General features: G+C 41.1%; 1 long non-coding RNA gene across 1 annotated transcript in view; it reads left to right on the forward strand.

Annotated features, from left to right (window-relative positions):
- The first annotated feature begins 5,860 nt into the window (after nucleotides 1–5,860).
- LOC122432523 overlaps nucleotides 5,861–14,205 on the forward strand; it is a 32,820-nt gene continuing 24,475 nt past the window's right edge. Inside the window, exon 1 of the long non-coding RNA XR_006266860.1 lies at nucleotides 5,861–5,969. This is a non-coding gene — a long non-coding RNA (uncharacterized LOC122432523). The remainder of the gene's footprint in view (nucleotides 5,970–14,205) is intronic.

The following is a 14,205-nucleotide window of genomic DNA, read 5'->3' on the forward strand; positions in this document are numbered from 1 at the left end:
ATTTATTTGCATTGCTCATTTAAGAAGGCCTTCTTATGTCTCCTTGCTGTTCTCTGGAACTTTGCATTCAGTTGGGTATTAAGTTGTCACCTCTTCTTAATCTCTTCTGCTTCTGTTAGTTCCTTACCACTTCTGTCCTTTATCGTGTCCATTCTTGCTTGAAATGCTTGTTCCCTTGATATCTCCAGTTTTCTTGAAGAGCTCTCTAGTCTTTCTCATTCTATTGTTTTCCTCTATTTCTTTGCATTGTTCAATTAAGACTTTCTCATCCCTTCTTGCTTTTCTCTGGAACTCTGCATTCAAATGGGCATATCTTTCTTTTTCTCCCTTGCCTTTCACTTCTCTTATTTTCTCAGCTATTTGTAAAGCATCCTCAGACAACCACTTTGCCTTCTTGCATTTCTTTTTCTTTGGGATGGTTTTGGTCATTGCCTCCTGTACAGTGTTAGGAACCTCTGTCCTTAGTTCTTCAGGCACTGTGTCTACCAGATCTAATCCTTTGAATCTATTCATCACCTCCACCATATAATCATAGGGGATTTGATTTAGGTCATACCTGAATGGCCTAGTGGTTTTCCCTAGTTTCTTCAATTTAAGCCTGAATTTTGCAATAAGGAGCTCATGATCTGAACCATGGTCAGCTCCAGGTCTTGTTTTTGCTGACTGTATAGAGCTTCTCTTTCTTTGGCAGCAAAAAATATAATCAGTCTGATTTTGGTGTTGACCATCTGGTGATGTCCATGTGTAGAGTCATCTCTTGGGTCGTTGGCAGAGAATGTGTGCTATGACCAGCATGTTCTCTTAACAAAACTCTTTTAGCCTTTGCCCTGCTTCATTTTGTACTCCAAGGCCAAACTTGGTTGTTTCTCTGGGTATCTCTTGACTCGCTACCTCTGTATTCCAATCCTCTTTGATGAAAAGGACATCTTTTTTTGATGTTAGTTCTAGAAAGTCTTGTAGGTCTTCATAGAAGTGGTCAACTTCAGCTTCTTTGACATCAGTGGTTGGTGCATAGACTTGTGATATTGAATAATTTGCCTTGGAAATGAACAGAGATCATTCTGTCATTTTTGAGGTTACACCCAAGTACTGCATTTCAGACTCTTTTGTTGACTCTGAGGGATACTCCATTTCTTCCAAGGGATTCTTTCCCATAGTAGTAGATATAATGGTCATCTGAATGAAATTCGCCCATTCCCATCCATTTTAGACCACTGATTCCCTAAGATGTCGATGTTCAGCTTTGCTGTCTCTTGCTTGAGCACGTCCAATTTACCTTGACCCATGAACCTAACATTCCAGGTTCCTATGTAATATTGTTCTTTACAGCATTGGACTTTACTTTCACCACCAGGCACATCCACAACTGAGCGTCCTTTCTGCTTTGGCCCAGCCTCTTCATTCTTCCTGGAGTTATTAGTAATTGCCCTCCACACATGGGGAGTCCCAGGTGGCACAGTGGTAAAGAATCCACCTGCCAATGCGGGAGATGCGTGAGATGCGAGTTCCATCCCTGGGTTGGGAAGATCCCCTGGAGAAGGAAATGGCAACCTGCTCCAGTGTTCTTGTCTGGAAAATTCTATGGACAGAGGAACCTGGCAGGCTACAGTCCATAGGGTCTCCAAGAGTCAGGCAGGGCTGAGCGACTGTACTCATGCACACTTCCCCAGTAGCATATTGGACTCCCTTCCAACCTGCAGGGGCTCATCTTCCCGTGTCTTATCTTTTTGCCTTTTCATATTGTTCATGGGGTTCTCCAAGCAAGAATACTGGGTTGGTTGCCATTTCCTCCTCTAGTGGACCATTCTTGTCAGCACTCTTCAGGGTGACCTGTCCGTCCTGGGTGGCCCTGCTCGGCATGGCTCGTAGCTTCACTGAGTTGCCCCAGCTCCTTCACTGTGCTCTTGAAGGGGAGTAACAGGATAGCACCTGGCTTGTTCTCAGAGCTGTAATCTAAGAGCCGCTGTAAATCCAAGATAACCAGGACCCAGGATCACCAAACACATTTTTGGGTCACATTCTTGCAAAATGAGAATTAACCCCACCTCTGATAACTTGTTGACAAGGTGATAGGAATAGATGGTATCAGGCAAAAACATCTGGCGGCTTAAGTCCATGACCAAGCACTAAAAGTACATTTACTTTACTAGGAGTTAGCAAAGCAAACAAGTTTCAACAAGATCTGAACAGACTAGAGCTTTGAATTATCCAAACATATTTTGGTGCCAGGAGAAAACACTGTGGAGTGGTTTACGCAACTGAAAGAATAGACAGTCTGAGTGAATTTTTGAGCAGGAGAGGAGAAACCAGCCATTTTCTAGAAAACTAAGGAATGGTGAAGATATTAATACCTGATTTAACATTTTCAAGCTGTCTCTTCCTTGACCTGCCCCCCCCAGTTATTCTAAAGTGGTTTGCCGTTTTATTTGCATTTACTTTAAATTGTTTCATTTTGTTTGTTTTACCTCTTTGAAAAAAAAAAAATCCAGTGGAAATAGACACAGAGAACATTAGAAGGACCTTCTGGAAAATACTTATCAGCCTTCTCTCAGCTCCATCCTTAGGAAGATGGAGGGGATAAAAGTACTCCATCTCTAGGCATAAATGGAGCGCAGAAAAAAATCACAGTGTGTATGCCCCTCTGTTGATTTCGGTATGAGTTAGGTTTTATTTGAACAAGGACTGTCTTAATTGGGAAAAAAGGTTGTAACAGGGCACTGGTGGCAGAGAAAGGACTCCATAAGGGAAGTTGTGGTCCCACCTGCGTAAGCTGAGTGCCGGGTAGAGGATTTGCGCATTGACTGTAATTCTGCATTTCTGTGTGTTTCAGGTGCTTCGCTCTGTGAAGCACTTGTACTTCATCTCCTCCTGCTGGCAGCTTTGCTCAGTCATTCCTCTGACACCGCTCTAGTACTCTGTTAACAAGCTACCACAAAACTTAGCAGTGTGAAACTTTTTTTTTTCTGTTTTATTTTGCTTTTTTGTTGTTGTTTATTTTTTAAATTAATTATTTTAATTGGAGACTAATTGCTTAACAATACTGTGGTGCTCTCTGCTATACATTGACATGAATCAGCCACGGGTGTACATGTATCTCCCCGTCCTGAACCCCCCTCCCACCTCCCTCCCGTCCCCATCTCTGAGTTGTCCCAGAGCACCAGCTTTGAGTGCCCTGCTTCATGCATCGAACTTGCACTGGTCATCTATTTCACATATGGTAATATACATGTTTCAATGCTATTCTCTCAAATCATCCCACCCTTGTCTTCTCCCACATAGTCCAAAAGTCTGTTCTTTACATCTGTGTCTCTTTTGCTGTCTTGAATATAAGGTCATCATTACCATCTTTCTAAATTCCATATATATGTGTTAATATGCTGTATTGGGGTTTCTCTTTTTGATTTACTTTACTCTGTATAATTAGCTCCAGTTTCATCCACCTCATTAGAACTGATTCAAATGCGTTCTTTTTTATGGCTGAGTGATATTCCATTGTTTATATGTACCACAACTTGCTTATCCATTCCTGTGCCGATGGACATCTAGGTTGCTTCCATGTCCTGGCTATTGTAAACAGTGCTGCAGTGAACATTGGGGTGCATGTGTCTCTCTCATTTCTGGTTGCCTCAGTGTGTGTACCCAGCAGTGGGATTGCTGGATCATATGGCAGGTCTATTTCCAGTTTTTTAAGGTATCTCCACACTGTTCTCCACAGTGGCTGTACTAGTTTGCATTCCCACCAACAGTGTAAGAGGGTTCCCTTTTCTTCACACCCTCTCCAGCATTTATTATTTGTAGACTTTTTGATGACAGCCATTCTGACTGGTGTGTAATGGTACCTCATTGTAGTTTTGATTTGCATTTCTCTGGTAACGAGAACCACAAGCCTTTATTATCACCTGTGGTGTCTAACACTGAGGAGTCCAGAAGCAGCTTGGTCGGGTAGTTCTGGCTCTCTCAGGAGGTGTTGGTCAGGGCTGCAGTCATCTGAAGGCTTGAGGGGCTGGATGACCTACTTCCAAGATGGCTGCCGCCCATGGCTGCTGGCTGGAGGCCTCAGTTCCTTGAGAGGTGAGCCACTCTACAGGCTGCTTGAGCGTCATCATGACGTGGCAGCTGGCTTCCCCCAGCGGGAGAGATCTGAGAGACAGAGCAAGGGAAAACCGCCGTGTGGCTTATAAACCTATCTAAGAAATGACCCGGCATCCCGCCTGCAGTATTCTGTTGGCTCCTCCGGCCGGTCCTGATTGGATGGGGGAGGGGGTCACGCAGGGCGTGGCTGTCAGGAGGCGGAGATCACGGCAGGCCTCCTTGCAGGCAGGCCACACCAGAAATAATGCACTATCGATGCTTACAATATGCTACCGTATTTCTCTCTCCCTGTTTCCCCTTTTTCCCTAGTATATTTAAGTATTTTTTAATTGTATTTTGGAATTAAGTCTGAAAATATATGTGTTAGTACTGAAATTAATAGGTTCCTCCTCCAAAAGTATGTTCACTTTGAAAGAAAGGTTTCTGGGACTTCCCTGGTGGTCCAGTGGGTTAGACTCAATACGTCCACTGCAGGAGGTGCAGGTTTGATCCCTGGTCGGGGAACTAAGATCCCACAGGCCACGTGGCTCTGCCAAAAGGGAAAAAAAAAGGAGGTTTCTTTTGGAGGCTAAGGGAAATATTCTGGAATTAGATAATGGTGATGGTTGTATAAGGTTGTGAATATACTAAAAGCCATTGAACTGTATACTTTAAAATGCTCAAAATATGTTAGATGTAATTTAGCTCAATAAACAAAAATGTTAAAGAAGGGGCCTGAATAGCACTGATATCAAATTTGCTAATCCAGAAAGATTTATGGTTGCTTTTAGCTCTTTGTATTTTGTTTGTTCTCTCAGCTCAAAACTTTAAAGTGTGATTAATCCAGAGACTATGAGGTCTTAGGAAAATTGATTTATGGTGCTAACACATGTGGTTGGTTGGGGCCTATTGGAAATAACATCAAGTACTAGCTTGAAAGAGTCGGACATGACTTCACGACTAAACAACAACTGATGTGGTGTAGTGGCAGTTTTTTCAGAGCACCATTGACATACATTCCCGTGATCCATCTCACATGATCCTTCTGTTGGAAATACAAATAGCATATTTTATCCTGACCTCACAAATGTTATCAATAGGTGATGTGTGTATTCTGTGAGCAGTTCCCTCAAGATCACTTTTGTTAGAGCATTTTCTGCATGATTTCTGATTTCACTTGGCAATTGTTTTCTATTATGTTACATTGTGTTGTCAGTTACTTGGAGAGGTTCCAGTTTTTTTTCTTGTACTTAATACCATTTGTGGCTCTGAGAACTGAGTCTGCCAAAGCTCTTTGTTTTATTGTTGTCACGTACACACCATCCTTATCGTAATCAGGAAGACAAAATCAATGTCACTTAGCACTGACTGCCATGTGCCAGGCATCACGTATACCGCATCAGTTACTATTAACCACCTGTCCTGAATAACTGTTAGTTATTGCTAGTGCCAGGCCTCAGATTGGTTACATAACTTTCCCAGAGGCCACACCCACAGTTAAAAATATGTCACTAAAAATAAGATGCTTAGATACAGATCTGTCTGCTTTGGACCACCTCAATAAAGTGTTATCAGTTTCAACTGAAATGAATGACATTGAACTCGGCTGACCGAATATGTACAAAGATTGTGTCTTAGCTGGAACTTCCCCTTCCCGTTTACCAGATTCTCCACCATTCTATGATTCAGAGGAAGATGTCTGGGAAATGGGGATGAGTAAGCATGTGACTTTCAGACAGGTCCTGATCTTCTCTTTATCCCTCCCTGTTTCTTTTTGTCCTCTCTCTTAGCAAGTCCGGAGCAGGGTTGCTGGGATGAGATCGAAGCGTGACCCTGCTCGTACCTGTTGACCAACTCATAGAGTCAGCACAGCATCTGCTCTGTCCTCCTGAGACTCCGTGAGTATTTCTGCTTTCCTGGAGGCCTCTTCTGAATACTGTTTTTGGGGTTTCCTGTGGTGACTGTTGGAGAAGGAAATGGCAACCCACTCCACTGTTCTTGCCTGGAGAATCCCAGGGATGGTGGAGCCTGGTGGGCTGTCGTCTATGGGGTCGCACAGAGCGGACACGACTGAAGCGACTTAGCAGCAGCAGCAGTGGTGGTGACTGTTAAAATAGGAAAGCATCGTCTCTCAAGATCAGAAGCCTCAATCTAGTGATTAAGTGCGTTGGTTATTCCTGTTCTGCAGTGGTTATCTTGTATTAACTGGAATCATAAAATGTCTCGTGTATAAGCAGGAACTGAGCAGCAATAATGAAACTTTCATCATCACTGAATGTTCATACCTTGGAGAGAGTCAGGAAAATGTGTACAAAGGGCTCAGTGATACCCAGCTCTCCTGACATAAGGGACCTTGGATCGATGCAGATGTCAAATCAAGAGATGGGCAAAGAGTCCTTCAGAATGTCCCCTAACTGCAGTGAGGTTTGCTCTTATATTTGCATAGAGATGACTACAAAGAGATAGAGTGTTAGAGGATTTCTAGCACTCTGGTTCTTTTGGAAAGTGAAGGCTCTGGTAAGACTTCACAACATCTAGAGACACTAGAATTGGAGCTGGACATATTAACTAAAAGAGACACTGGGTTATTTTCATCTAAGAAAGCAGTCATGTTCATTCACACAAGCATAGTTATCTTTGGAAGTGAAGACAGAAGAAGTAGAATGTGTTTGGATGTTGAGTAACCAAAGGGAAATTGTAGCAGAAATATTTATATACTTACCCCATAGCTTCCACTCTGTTTTTGTTCAGATAGACACCCTCTTTGGCAAGAACATGTACCTAATGAGAAATAATCCTAGTCCAAGGTCCTATCTGAGTCATTCATGGGGGTCCCATTCTCTTAACTGGTAATTGATTTAGGCAAAGACATTGGATATAATTCTGGCTAATGAGGCAAGAGGGGGATGTCTGATTGGAAAACTTTTTGTCCTGAGAAAAACCTAAAAAAGAAAGAGTGCTCCTTCCTTTGAATGTTGTTATTTATGGACATGTTACTTGAAAATGAAGTGATCTCTTAGCCTTAAGATAAAACCAAAACACATGGAAGACAGAATCATATGGAAGTGAACCCAGAGATATTGATCATACCATAAGTAAAATCTTGTTTATTGAGATAACAAAGTGCTTTAACATTTAAACCAGTTGATTTGAAGTCTTCTACTACTTACTGACCCAGTCATTCTAATTTGGAGCTCATAAGCCTAATGCATCATCAAAATCAGGAGAGACTACACACTACTTACATGCCAATAGATTATGTTATGTGGCATCCCCTCCCTTTTGATCCCTCTCTCAAGAAATAGCTAATTCTAAATTTTTATGACAGTATAAAGAGCCAAGGATAATAAAAACAATCTTGAGGATGAACCAAGTTACAGAACTTACACAACCTCATATCAAGACTTATTTTAAACACTGTGGGCTTGATACATGGAAAGGCAGATAAACCAGTGGAACAAAACAGAGTCCAGAAAGAGATAGACAGTTGTTCAACTTATGACCAGTTACTCTACACTGTAGAGACATTACTTTGCCAACAAAGGTCCGTCTAGTCAAAGCTATGGTTTCTCCAGTGGTCATATATGGATGTGAGAGTTGGACTATAAAGAAAGATGAGCACCAAAGAATTGATGCTTTTGAACTGTGAAGTTGGAGAAGACTCTTCAGAGTCCCTTGGACAGCAAGGAGATCCAACCAGTCCATCCTAAAGGAAATCAGTCCTGAATATTCATTGGAAGGACTGACGATGAAGCTGAAACTTCAATATTTTGGCCACCTGATGCAAAGAACTGACTCATTTGAAAAGACCCTGATGTTGGGAAAGATTGAAGGTGGGAGGAGAAGGGGACAACAAGGGGTGAGATGGTTGGATGGCATTACCGACTCGATGGACATGAGTTTGACAAAGCTCCGGGAGATGGTGAAGGACAGGGAAGCCTGGCATGCTGTAGTCTATGGGGTTGCAAAGAGTTGGATGTGACTAAGCGACTGAACAACTCTACGCTGCGATAGGGTAAGATGGTATTTTGAACAAATGGTATATGGGTATCCATTTGGAAAACTTAGATGGAATTTGGAAACCTATGTAGAAAAAAGCAATTTAAATGGTCATCTCACATCACCTACAAAAATTGACTCCTGGCACACTATAGATCTAAACATGAAAGATCAATAAAGCTTTTAGAATGTAACCTAGGAGAGTGTCTTCGTGACGTTGGTGTAGGCAAATGTTTTTTAATGAATCACTGAAACCATAAAGGGAAAGGTTGATTAATAGGATTGTATTAAAATTAAGATTTAAAAGCACCATCAAGAGAAGGAAAAGTTAAGCTGCAAATGGTCAGATGTATATTTGACAAAGATCTATAGAAGATAGAAGACCTCAGACACAAGATATACAAAAAATATATAAGGAATTCCTGCAAAGCAATGAGAAAAACACAGTCCACCTAATAAGAAAATGCACAAAAGGTATAAAAATAGACACTTCCCAAAGGGATATTCAGAAGACTAATTAATACTGACAAGATACTCAACATTATTAGTCATTAGGGAAATGCAAATAAGAACAACAGTGCTATATCAGATGAATCAGAATGACTAAAACTGAAAAAAAAAGTACTTGGAAGGAAATAGTACATGTGCACGTGAGGAGCAACTGAAACTCTCATGTACTGCTGATAAGAGTGTAAATTAGAAAACTGTTTGGTCTTTTCTACTAAAACTGAACATAATTGTACCTTCTGACCAGAGATTGTCTAACAAATGTTTAACATTCTCCAAGTGGATATCCAACATAAATGTTGACTGATATTTTTGTTTATGTTCACAAGTAGAACAAAGTGAAACCAAAAACACGTGTTTTGAAATTTCACTCACTTGTCAATAACAAGAAGAATTGTTTGCTGAATTGAATAATGGTTTTCAAATATTCAAAGGTATTTTCTCTATTTTTATGCTATTAACAATGCAGTGACTACTGGTATGATACACATTTACACTTAATCTGCATTATTAATATTTTTATCCATCTTTGTAAGTCTTGATGATCTTGAACAAAACAAGATCAAGAACAAAACAAGTCTTGAACAAAACACTAAGTCCTGACTTTTAGTAATTGCCAGTCTCATTGGTGTGTTTATCGCCAACAAAACCAGTGTGATGCTACCTACCTGATGCTCCTGAATGAGGAGTTGAGAAGAGATACATAGTAAGACACCATTATATTATATTCTGCCATACAGACACAATAAATGCAAATAATATCGAGAGCACAGATAATAGCAAAATGTAGTGATGTACAGAAATATGTGTGTTCTCTAAAAGACACGCACAACAATTTTTATTGAAGCAGTGTTCTTAAGAGTCAAATGTTAGAAATAACCCAAAGGTTCATCCGAGAAAGAACAAAAAAATAAATTGTTGCATTTTCATACCAGAGTATGAGTCAGCAATAAAAATGAACCACTCACTGCTTCAGCAGCCTCAACAAATAGGAAACTGAGTCATGTACAGATGGATATATTCTGACTAAAATCAGACTAATTAATCTGTAGTGATAAAAAAATTTTTTAGAAGTTATTTTCAGGGGTGGAGTAGGGTTGGGAGTGACTGGGGGGTGGCTTTAGAGGGGCACCTAGAGTGCTGATCAACTTTGATTTCTTTTTCTATTTCTGGCCCCACAAATAGGTTCACTGAGTAAAATGTCATTGAGCAGAGCCCTTCATGCTGATATGTATGTAAGATATACCTTACGAGAAAGGATACATTTTTTGAAAATCACTTAGAGGAGTGATTTTTCTCACTGCATATGCCCTCCAGCGGAGAATGTTATGTGATACCCCACTTTGAAAGAAAATGAACTGATTTTAAAACAAGTTATTAGAAAAGGTAGAGATGAGGAGCTGCTTAAAGTTGAGTCTCTGGATGAAAGGAAAGCATACCCTGGCCTTCGGAACATCTTCCCCAGGGAGTGAAAAGTGCTTTGTTGTAAAGATCTATGCAGTTCTAAGAAAAACTTGTGGGGCTTCCCAGGTGGCACTAGTGATAAAAAACCTTCTTGACAATGCAGGAGATGCGGGTTTGATCCCTGGGTTGGGAAGATCCCCTGAAGGAGGGCATGGCAACCCACTCCAGTATTCTTGCCTGGAGAATCCCCATGGACAGAGGAGCCTGGCGGGCTACAGGGCGTGGGTTTGCAAAGAGTCGGACACGACTGAAGCAACTTAGCGCACACACACAAGGAAAACCTGTATGATTCGTAAGATCATATAAAATTAAAGTTTAGGGAAAGTGATAGAAACCAGCTAAGAATGGTCAGGGATGTAGTTTCTATTGATTTCCTCAGGGATTCCAGACAGCATGGGGGACTACATGGGATCTTCACGTCATAAACAAGGGAGATCGCGTCACTAAATCTACTAGAACACCATTGGCTCCTTGTGTAGAGTATTGTGATTTGGGGTTTGAGACCTTTCAGGAATGGTGACTCTGCCTTCCCAGACTTTGTCTTGCTTCAGGTTTTGTGTCATAAAAGCTTCCCAGATGGCTCAGTAGTAAAGAATCTGCCTGCCAGGGCAGGTGACAGAGGAGACGTGGGTTCAATCCCTGGGTGGGGAGGATCCCCTGGAGGAGAAAATGGCAACCCGGGCCAGTACTCTTGCCTGGAAAATCCCTTGAACAGAGGAGCCTCGAGGGCTACAGTCCATGGGGCCACAAAGAGTCGGACATGAGTGAACGACTGAGCACCCATGCACCCACACATCATAAAAGCATTCTGCCCTCTCTAAGGTTTTGCCTAAATATATAAATTTTTCTTCCTAGTGTTTTGTCTCTGTTTACTTAATAATGCTGAGAGCAAAGTCATACTCTAGATAATCATTAAAATGATACAGGAAACTTCTGAAATGTGAAAGGAATCAGTCAACTACATTTTAAATAGCAGAAAACTGTTCAGGAAATTCTAGAAGGTCACAGTAATGGTTTTAAGGCATTTAAGTCAAGTAATGGTTTTAAGTCAAAATAGAACAGAGTTTGGGAGACTGCCTTTGTTTTGAAAAGGGGGGTCATATGATCAGTAGCCACCTTTTTAATCTACCCTTTTCTCAACATTTTAACTACTGAGAATCCTTTCTTAAATCTCAATCTCCTTTTGTTCTCATGTTTTCTTAAGATTCTGTATACCAAAATAACTACACATATAAACATTGATGTAGATAATCAATAACAATCTGAACTGAAAAGTTACATAAGATGTTTGTCAAAAAATAGGATTGGAGCTAGCAAGAAGTAAGAGTGCATGTTAAGCAAGGATTGACTGTGTTCTGAAATGGTTGCATAGTTATAAATTACAACCTTGAGACCAGAAGGTTGTAGCTGGCAGCTGCTAGCAGATACTATTTTGAAAATGCTGGTGGTGTCCACAAGTTAGATACAGTTCAGACAATTCAGGTTCTCTGTAATGCCGAAACTGGGTCTGAAACCAAATCCATAAGAGCCACCCAGCTCCATGTTGGTGGCCTGAACCAGTTACTCCATTTTACTTCTTTAAATGATTTTAAATGTGTCATCATAATTGATTCATTTGTATTGGTCTAAAAAGGTATACGGTTGCCAAGGAGAACATCTACCCAACAGGAGAAAACCAGTATAGTCAAAATTATGTAATAAATTCACACCCAAGAAAAAAGATGAACGTTTTAGTTATGATAACTTTAACTAAGTGAAAAGATGATTTTAGGGACTTAGGCAAAATTAAAGCTTGTATGCAAATTCCTATTACTATCTCCAGTGTCTCTAGAGATCAAGGACCTCAGTTTAGGAACCACTTCTCTGCTGTTGTTCAGTCGCTCAATCATGTCTGACTCTTTGCGACCCCATGGACTGCAGCACGCCAGGCTTCCTGTCCATCACCATCTCCCGGAGCTTGCTCAGACTCATGTCCATTGAGTCAGTGATGCCATCCAAACATCTCATCTTCTTATTGTCCCCTCCTCCTCCTGCCTTCAACCTTTCTCATCATCAGTCTTTTCTAAGGAGTCGGCTCTACTGATTTATTATTATTGCATCAAAAACTTTGGGTTGCCATTTATAGACAATGAATGCTGAGGAATTTTGAATATACTCATTAATATCTAGTCTTTAAAAAAAAAAAACCTTTCACTGACATTTTTCAGTCCTTTGAGTTAAAACACAGAGAATTTTATTAAAGCATTATGGGCATTTTCCCATTACTCAGTGCTTCATATTCAATTTCTGAGTTGGCTGCACTTGCAAGGATTCACCTCACCACCTGACTTTGCTTGGTTAACAATGCACGGGCAGCAAAAAAAGGGGAAAAAAATCTTATCCTTGTCTAGTAAGTAACTGAATGAGATAGAGGTCAAAATGATTGTCTACAGTTAGGTATGGGATGATATGCTGCCGTGTGTGTACTCAGTCATGTTCAACTCTTTGTGACCCAACAGACCGTAGCCCACCAGGGTTCTTTGTCCCTGGGATTTCCCAGGCAAGAATATTGGAGTGGATTGCCGTTTTCTCCTCCAGAAGATCTTCCTGACCCAGGGGTCAAACCCATGTCTCCTGCATTGGCAGGTGTATTCTTTACCACTGAGGCACCCTGGGAAGCCCATGGGATTATGTACTAAATGATGATTGCCCACACTGGCCATGTTTCTCCTTAAAGATAGCGATAGCACTTACTATCATTGAAAGGCCACAAAGCACTTTTCCAAATCTTTGTCACAACCCTTAGATGGACATCAAGGCATGTATTATTATTCTCAGCATGTGTATGAAAATGTAGGCTAGACATTTGCCCAGAGTTTCTGACCCCTGGCTCTGAGCTCTGTGCACTATGACAGCATGCTGCCCCACAGATAAATAAGGGTTCTTTGGTGTTGTTATGGGTTGAACTGTATCCTCCCAAAAGATATGGTGAAGTTCTAACCTCTGTGAAAAGAGAAAAACCATGTGAAAACAGGCAGGGATTGTAGGATGCAGCTATAAGCCAAGGAACCCCAAGGACTGAAGGCTACTATCAGAAATTAGGAGGAGGCAAGGCAGGATTCTCCCGAGTCTCAGAGGAAGAACAGCCCTGTTGACATCTTGATTTCAGACTTCTAGCCTCCAGAACTGCAAGAAAGTAAAATCCTATTTTTTTGAGTCACCCAGTTTGTGGAACTCTTACAGAAACTTGAGAAGACAAATACAAGTGTGAATGCTAAAATTTTAGTTAAAGGCAAGAAGCATGGGGACTAATTATTTCCCTGTAATGAGATTCTAACTCACAAATGAGCTGGGACATTTCTACAAGCATTGACATAAGGGGGAAAAAAAAGATATTTTATGCAAACTACTTCTCAACTGTGGTTGTAGCTTTTTGTACCTCACTATCAAAAAAACCTCCTCATGGGAGATAAAACCTCAGTGTGACCCCAGCTCCTCTGAAATCACACCCTTTCCTGCAGAGGTGATCTAATACTTTGTACATAATATTCCTAGCTTTTGTTGGAGACTTGAGAGATGGGCCAGTGTCAATCTAAAAATGGCAGTGTTGTTGGCATTCATGTTTACTGGACAACAAACTTCAGACAGCAACTTAAGAAAAGATGAGGAAGAAAAATCACCTTGTTCCACTAATGCTATAAAAATAAAACACAGGGACTTCCCTGGTGGTCTAGTGGCTAAGACTGCCTACTCCCAATGCAGGGGGCCTGGATTTGATCCCTGGTCAGGGTACTAGATTCCACATGCGGCAACTAAGAGTTTGCATGCCGCAACTTAAAATCTGGTGCAGCCAAATAAATAAAAATAAATATTAAAAAATAAAACATAAAAATATTTCCAGCTGAGACCTGGTGAATTTCTGAATCTTGCTCCACAGAAAACTAGCCCACAGACTACTCCTTAGATGGGAGAGATGGTTAGTCATCCTGGGCTCCCTGGTAGCTTAGTTGGAAAGAATCCACCTGCAATGCAGAAGACCCTGGTTTGATCCCTGGGTTGGGAAGATCCGCTGGAGAAGGGAATGGCTACCCACTCCAGTATTCTGGCCTGGAGAATTCCATGGACTATACAGTCCATGGGGTCGCAAAGAGTCAGACACAACTGAGGTACTTTCACTTTCAAGTT

This window comes from Cervus canadensis, chromosome 31 (assembly GCF_019320065.1).
Source record: "Cervus canadensis isolate Bull #8, Minnesota chromosome 31, ASM1932006v1, whole genome shotgun sequence".
NCBI classification, from domain to species: Eukaryota; Metazoa; Chordata; class Mammalia; order Artiodactyla; family Cervidae; genus Cervus; species Cervus canadensis.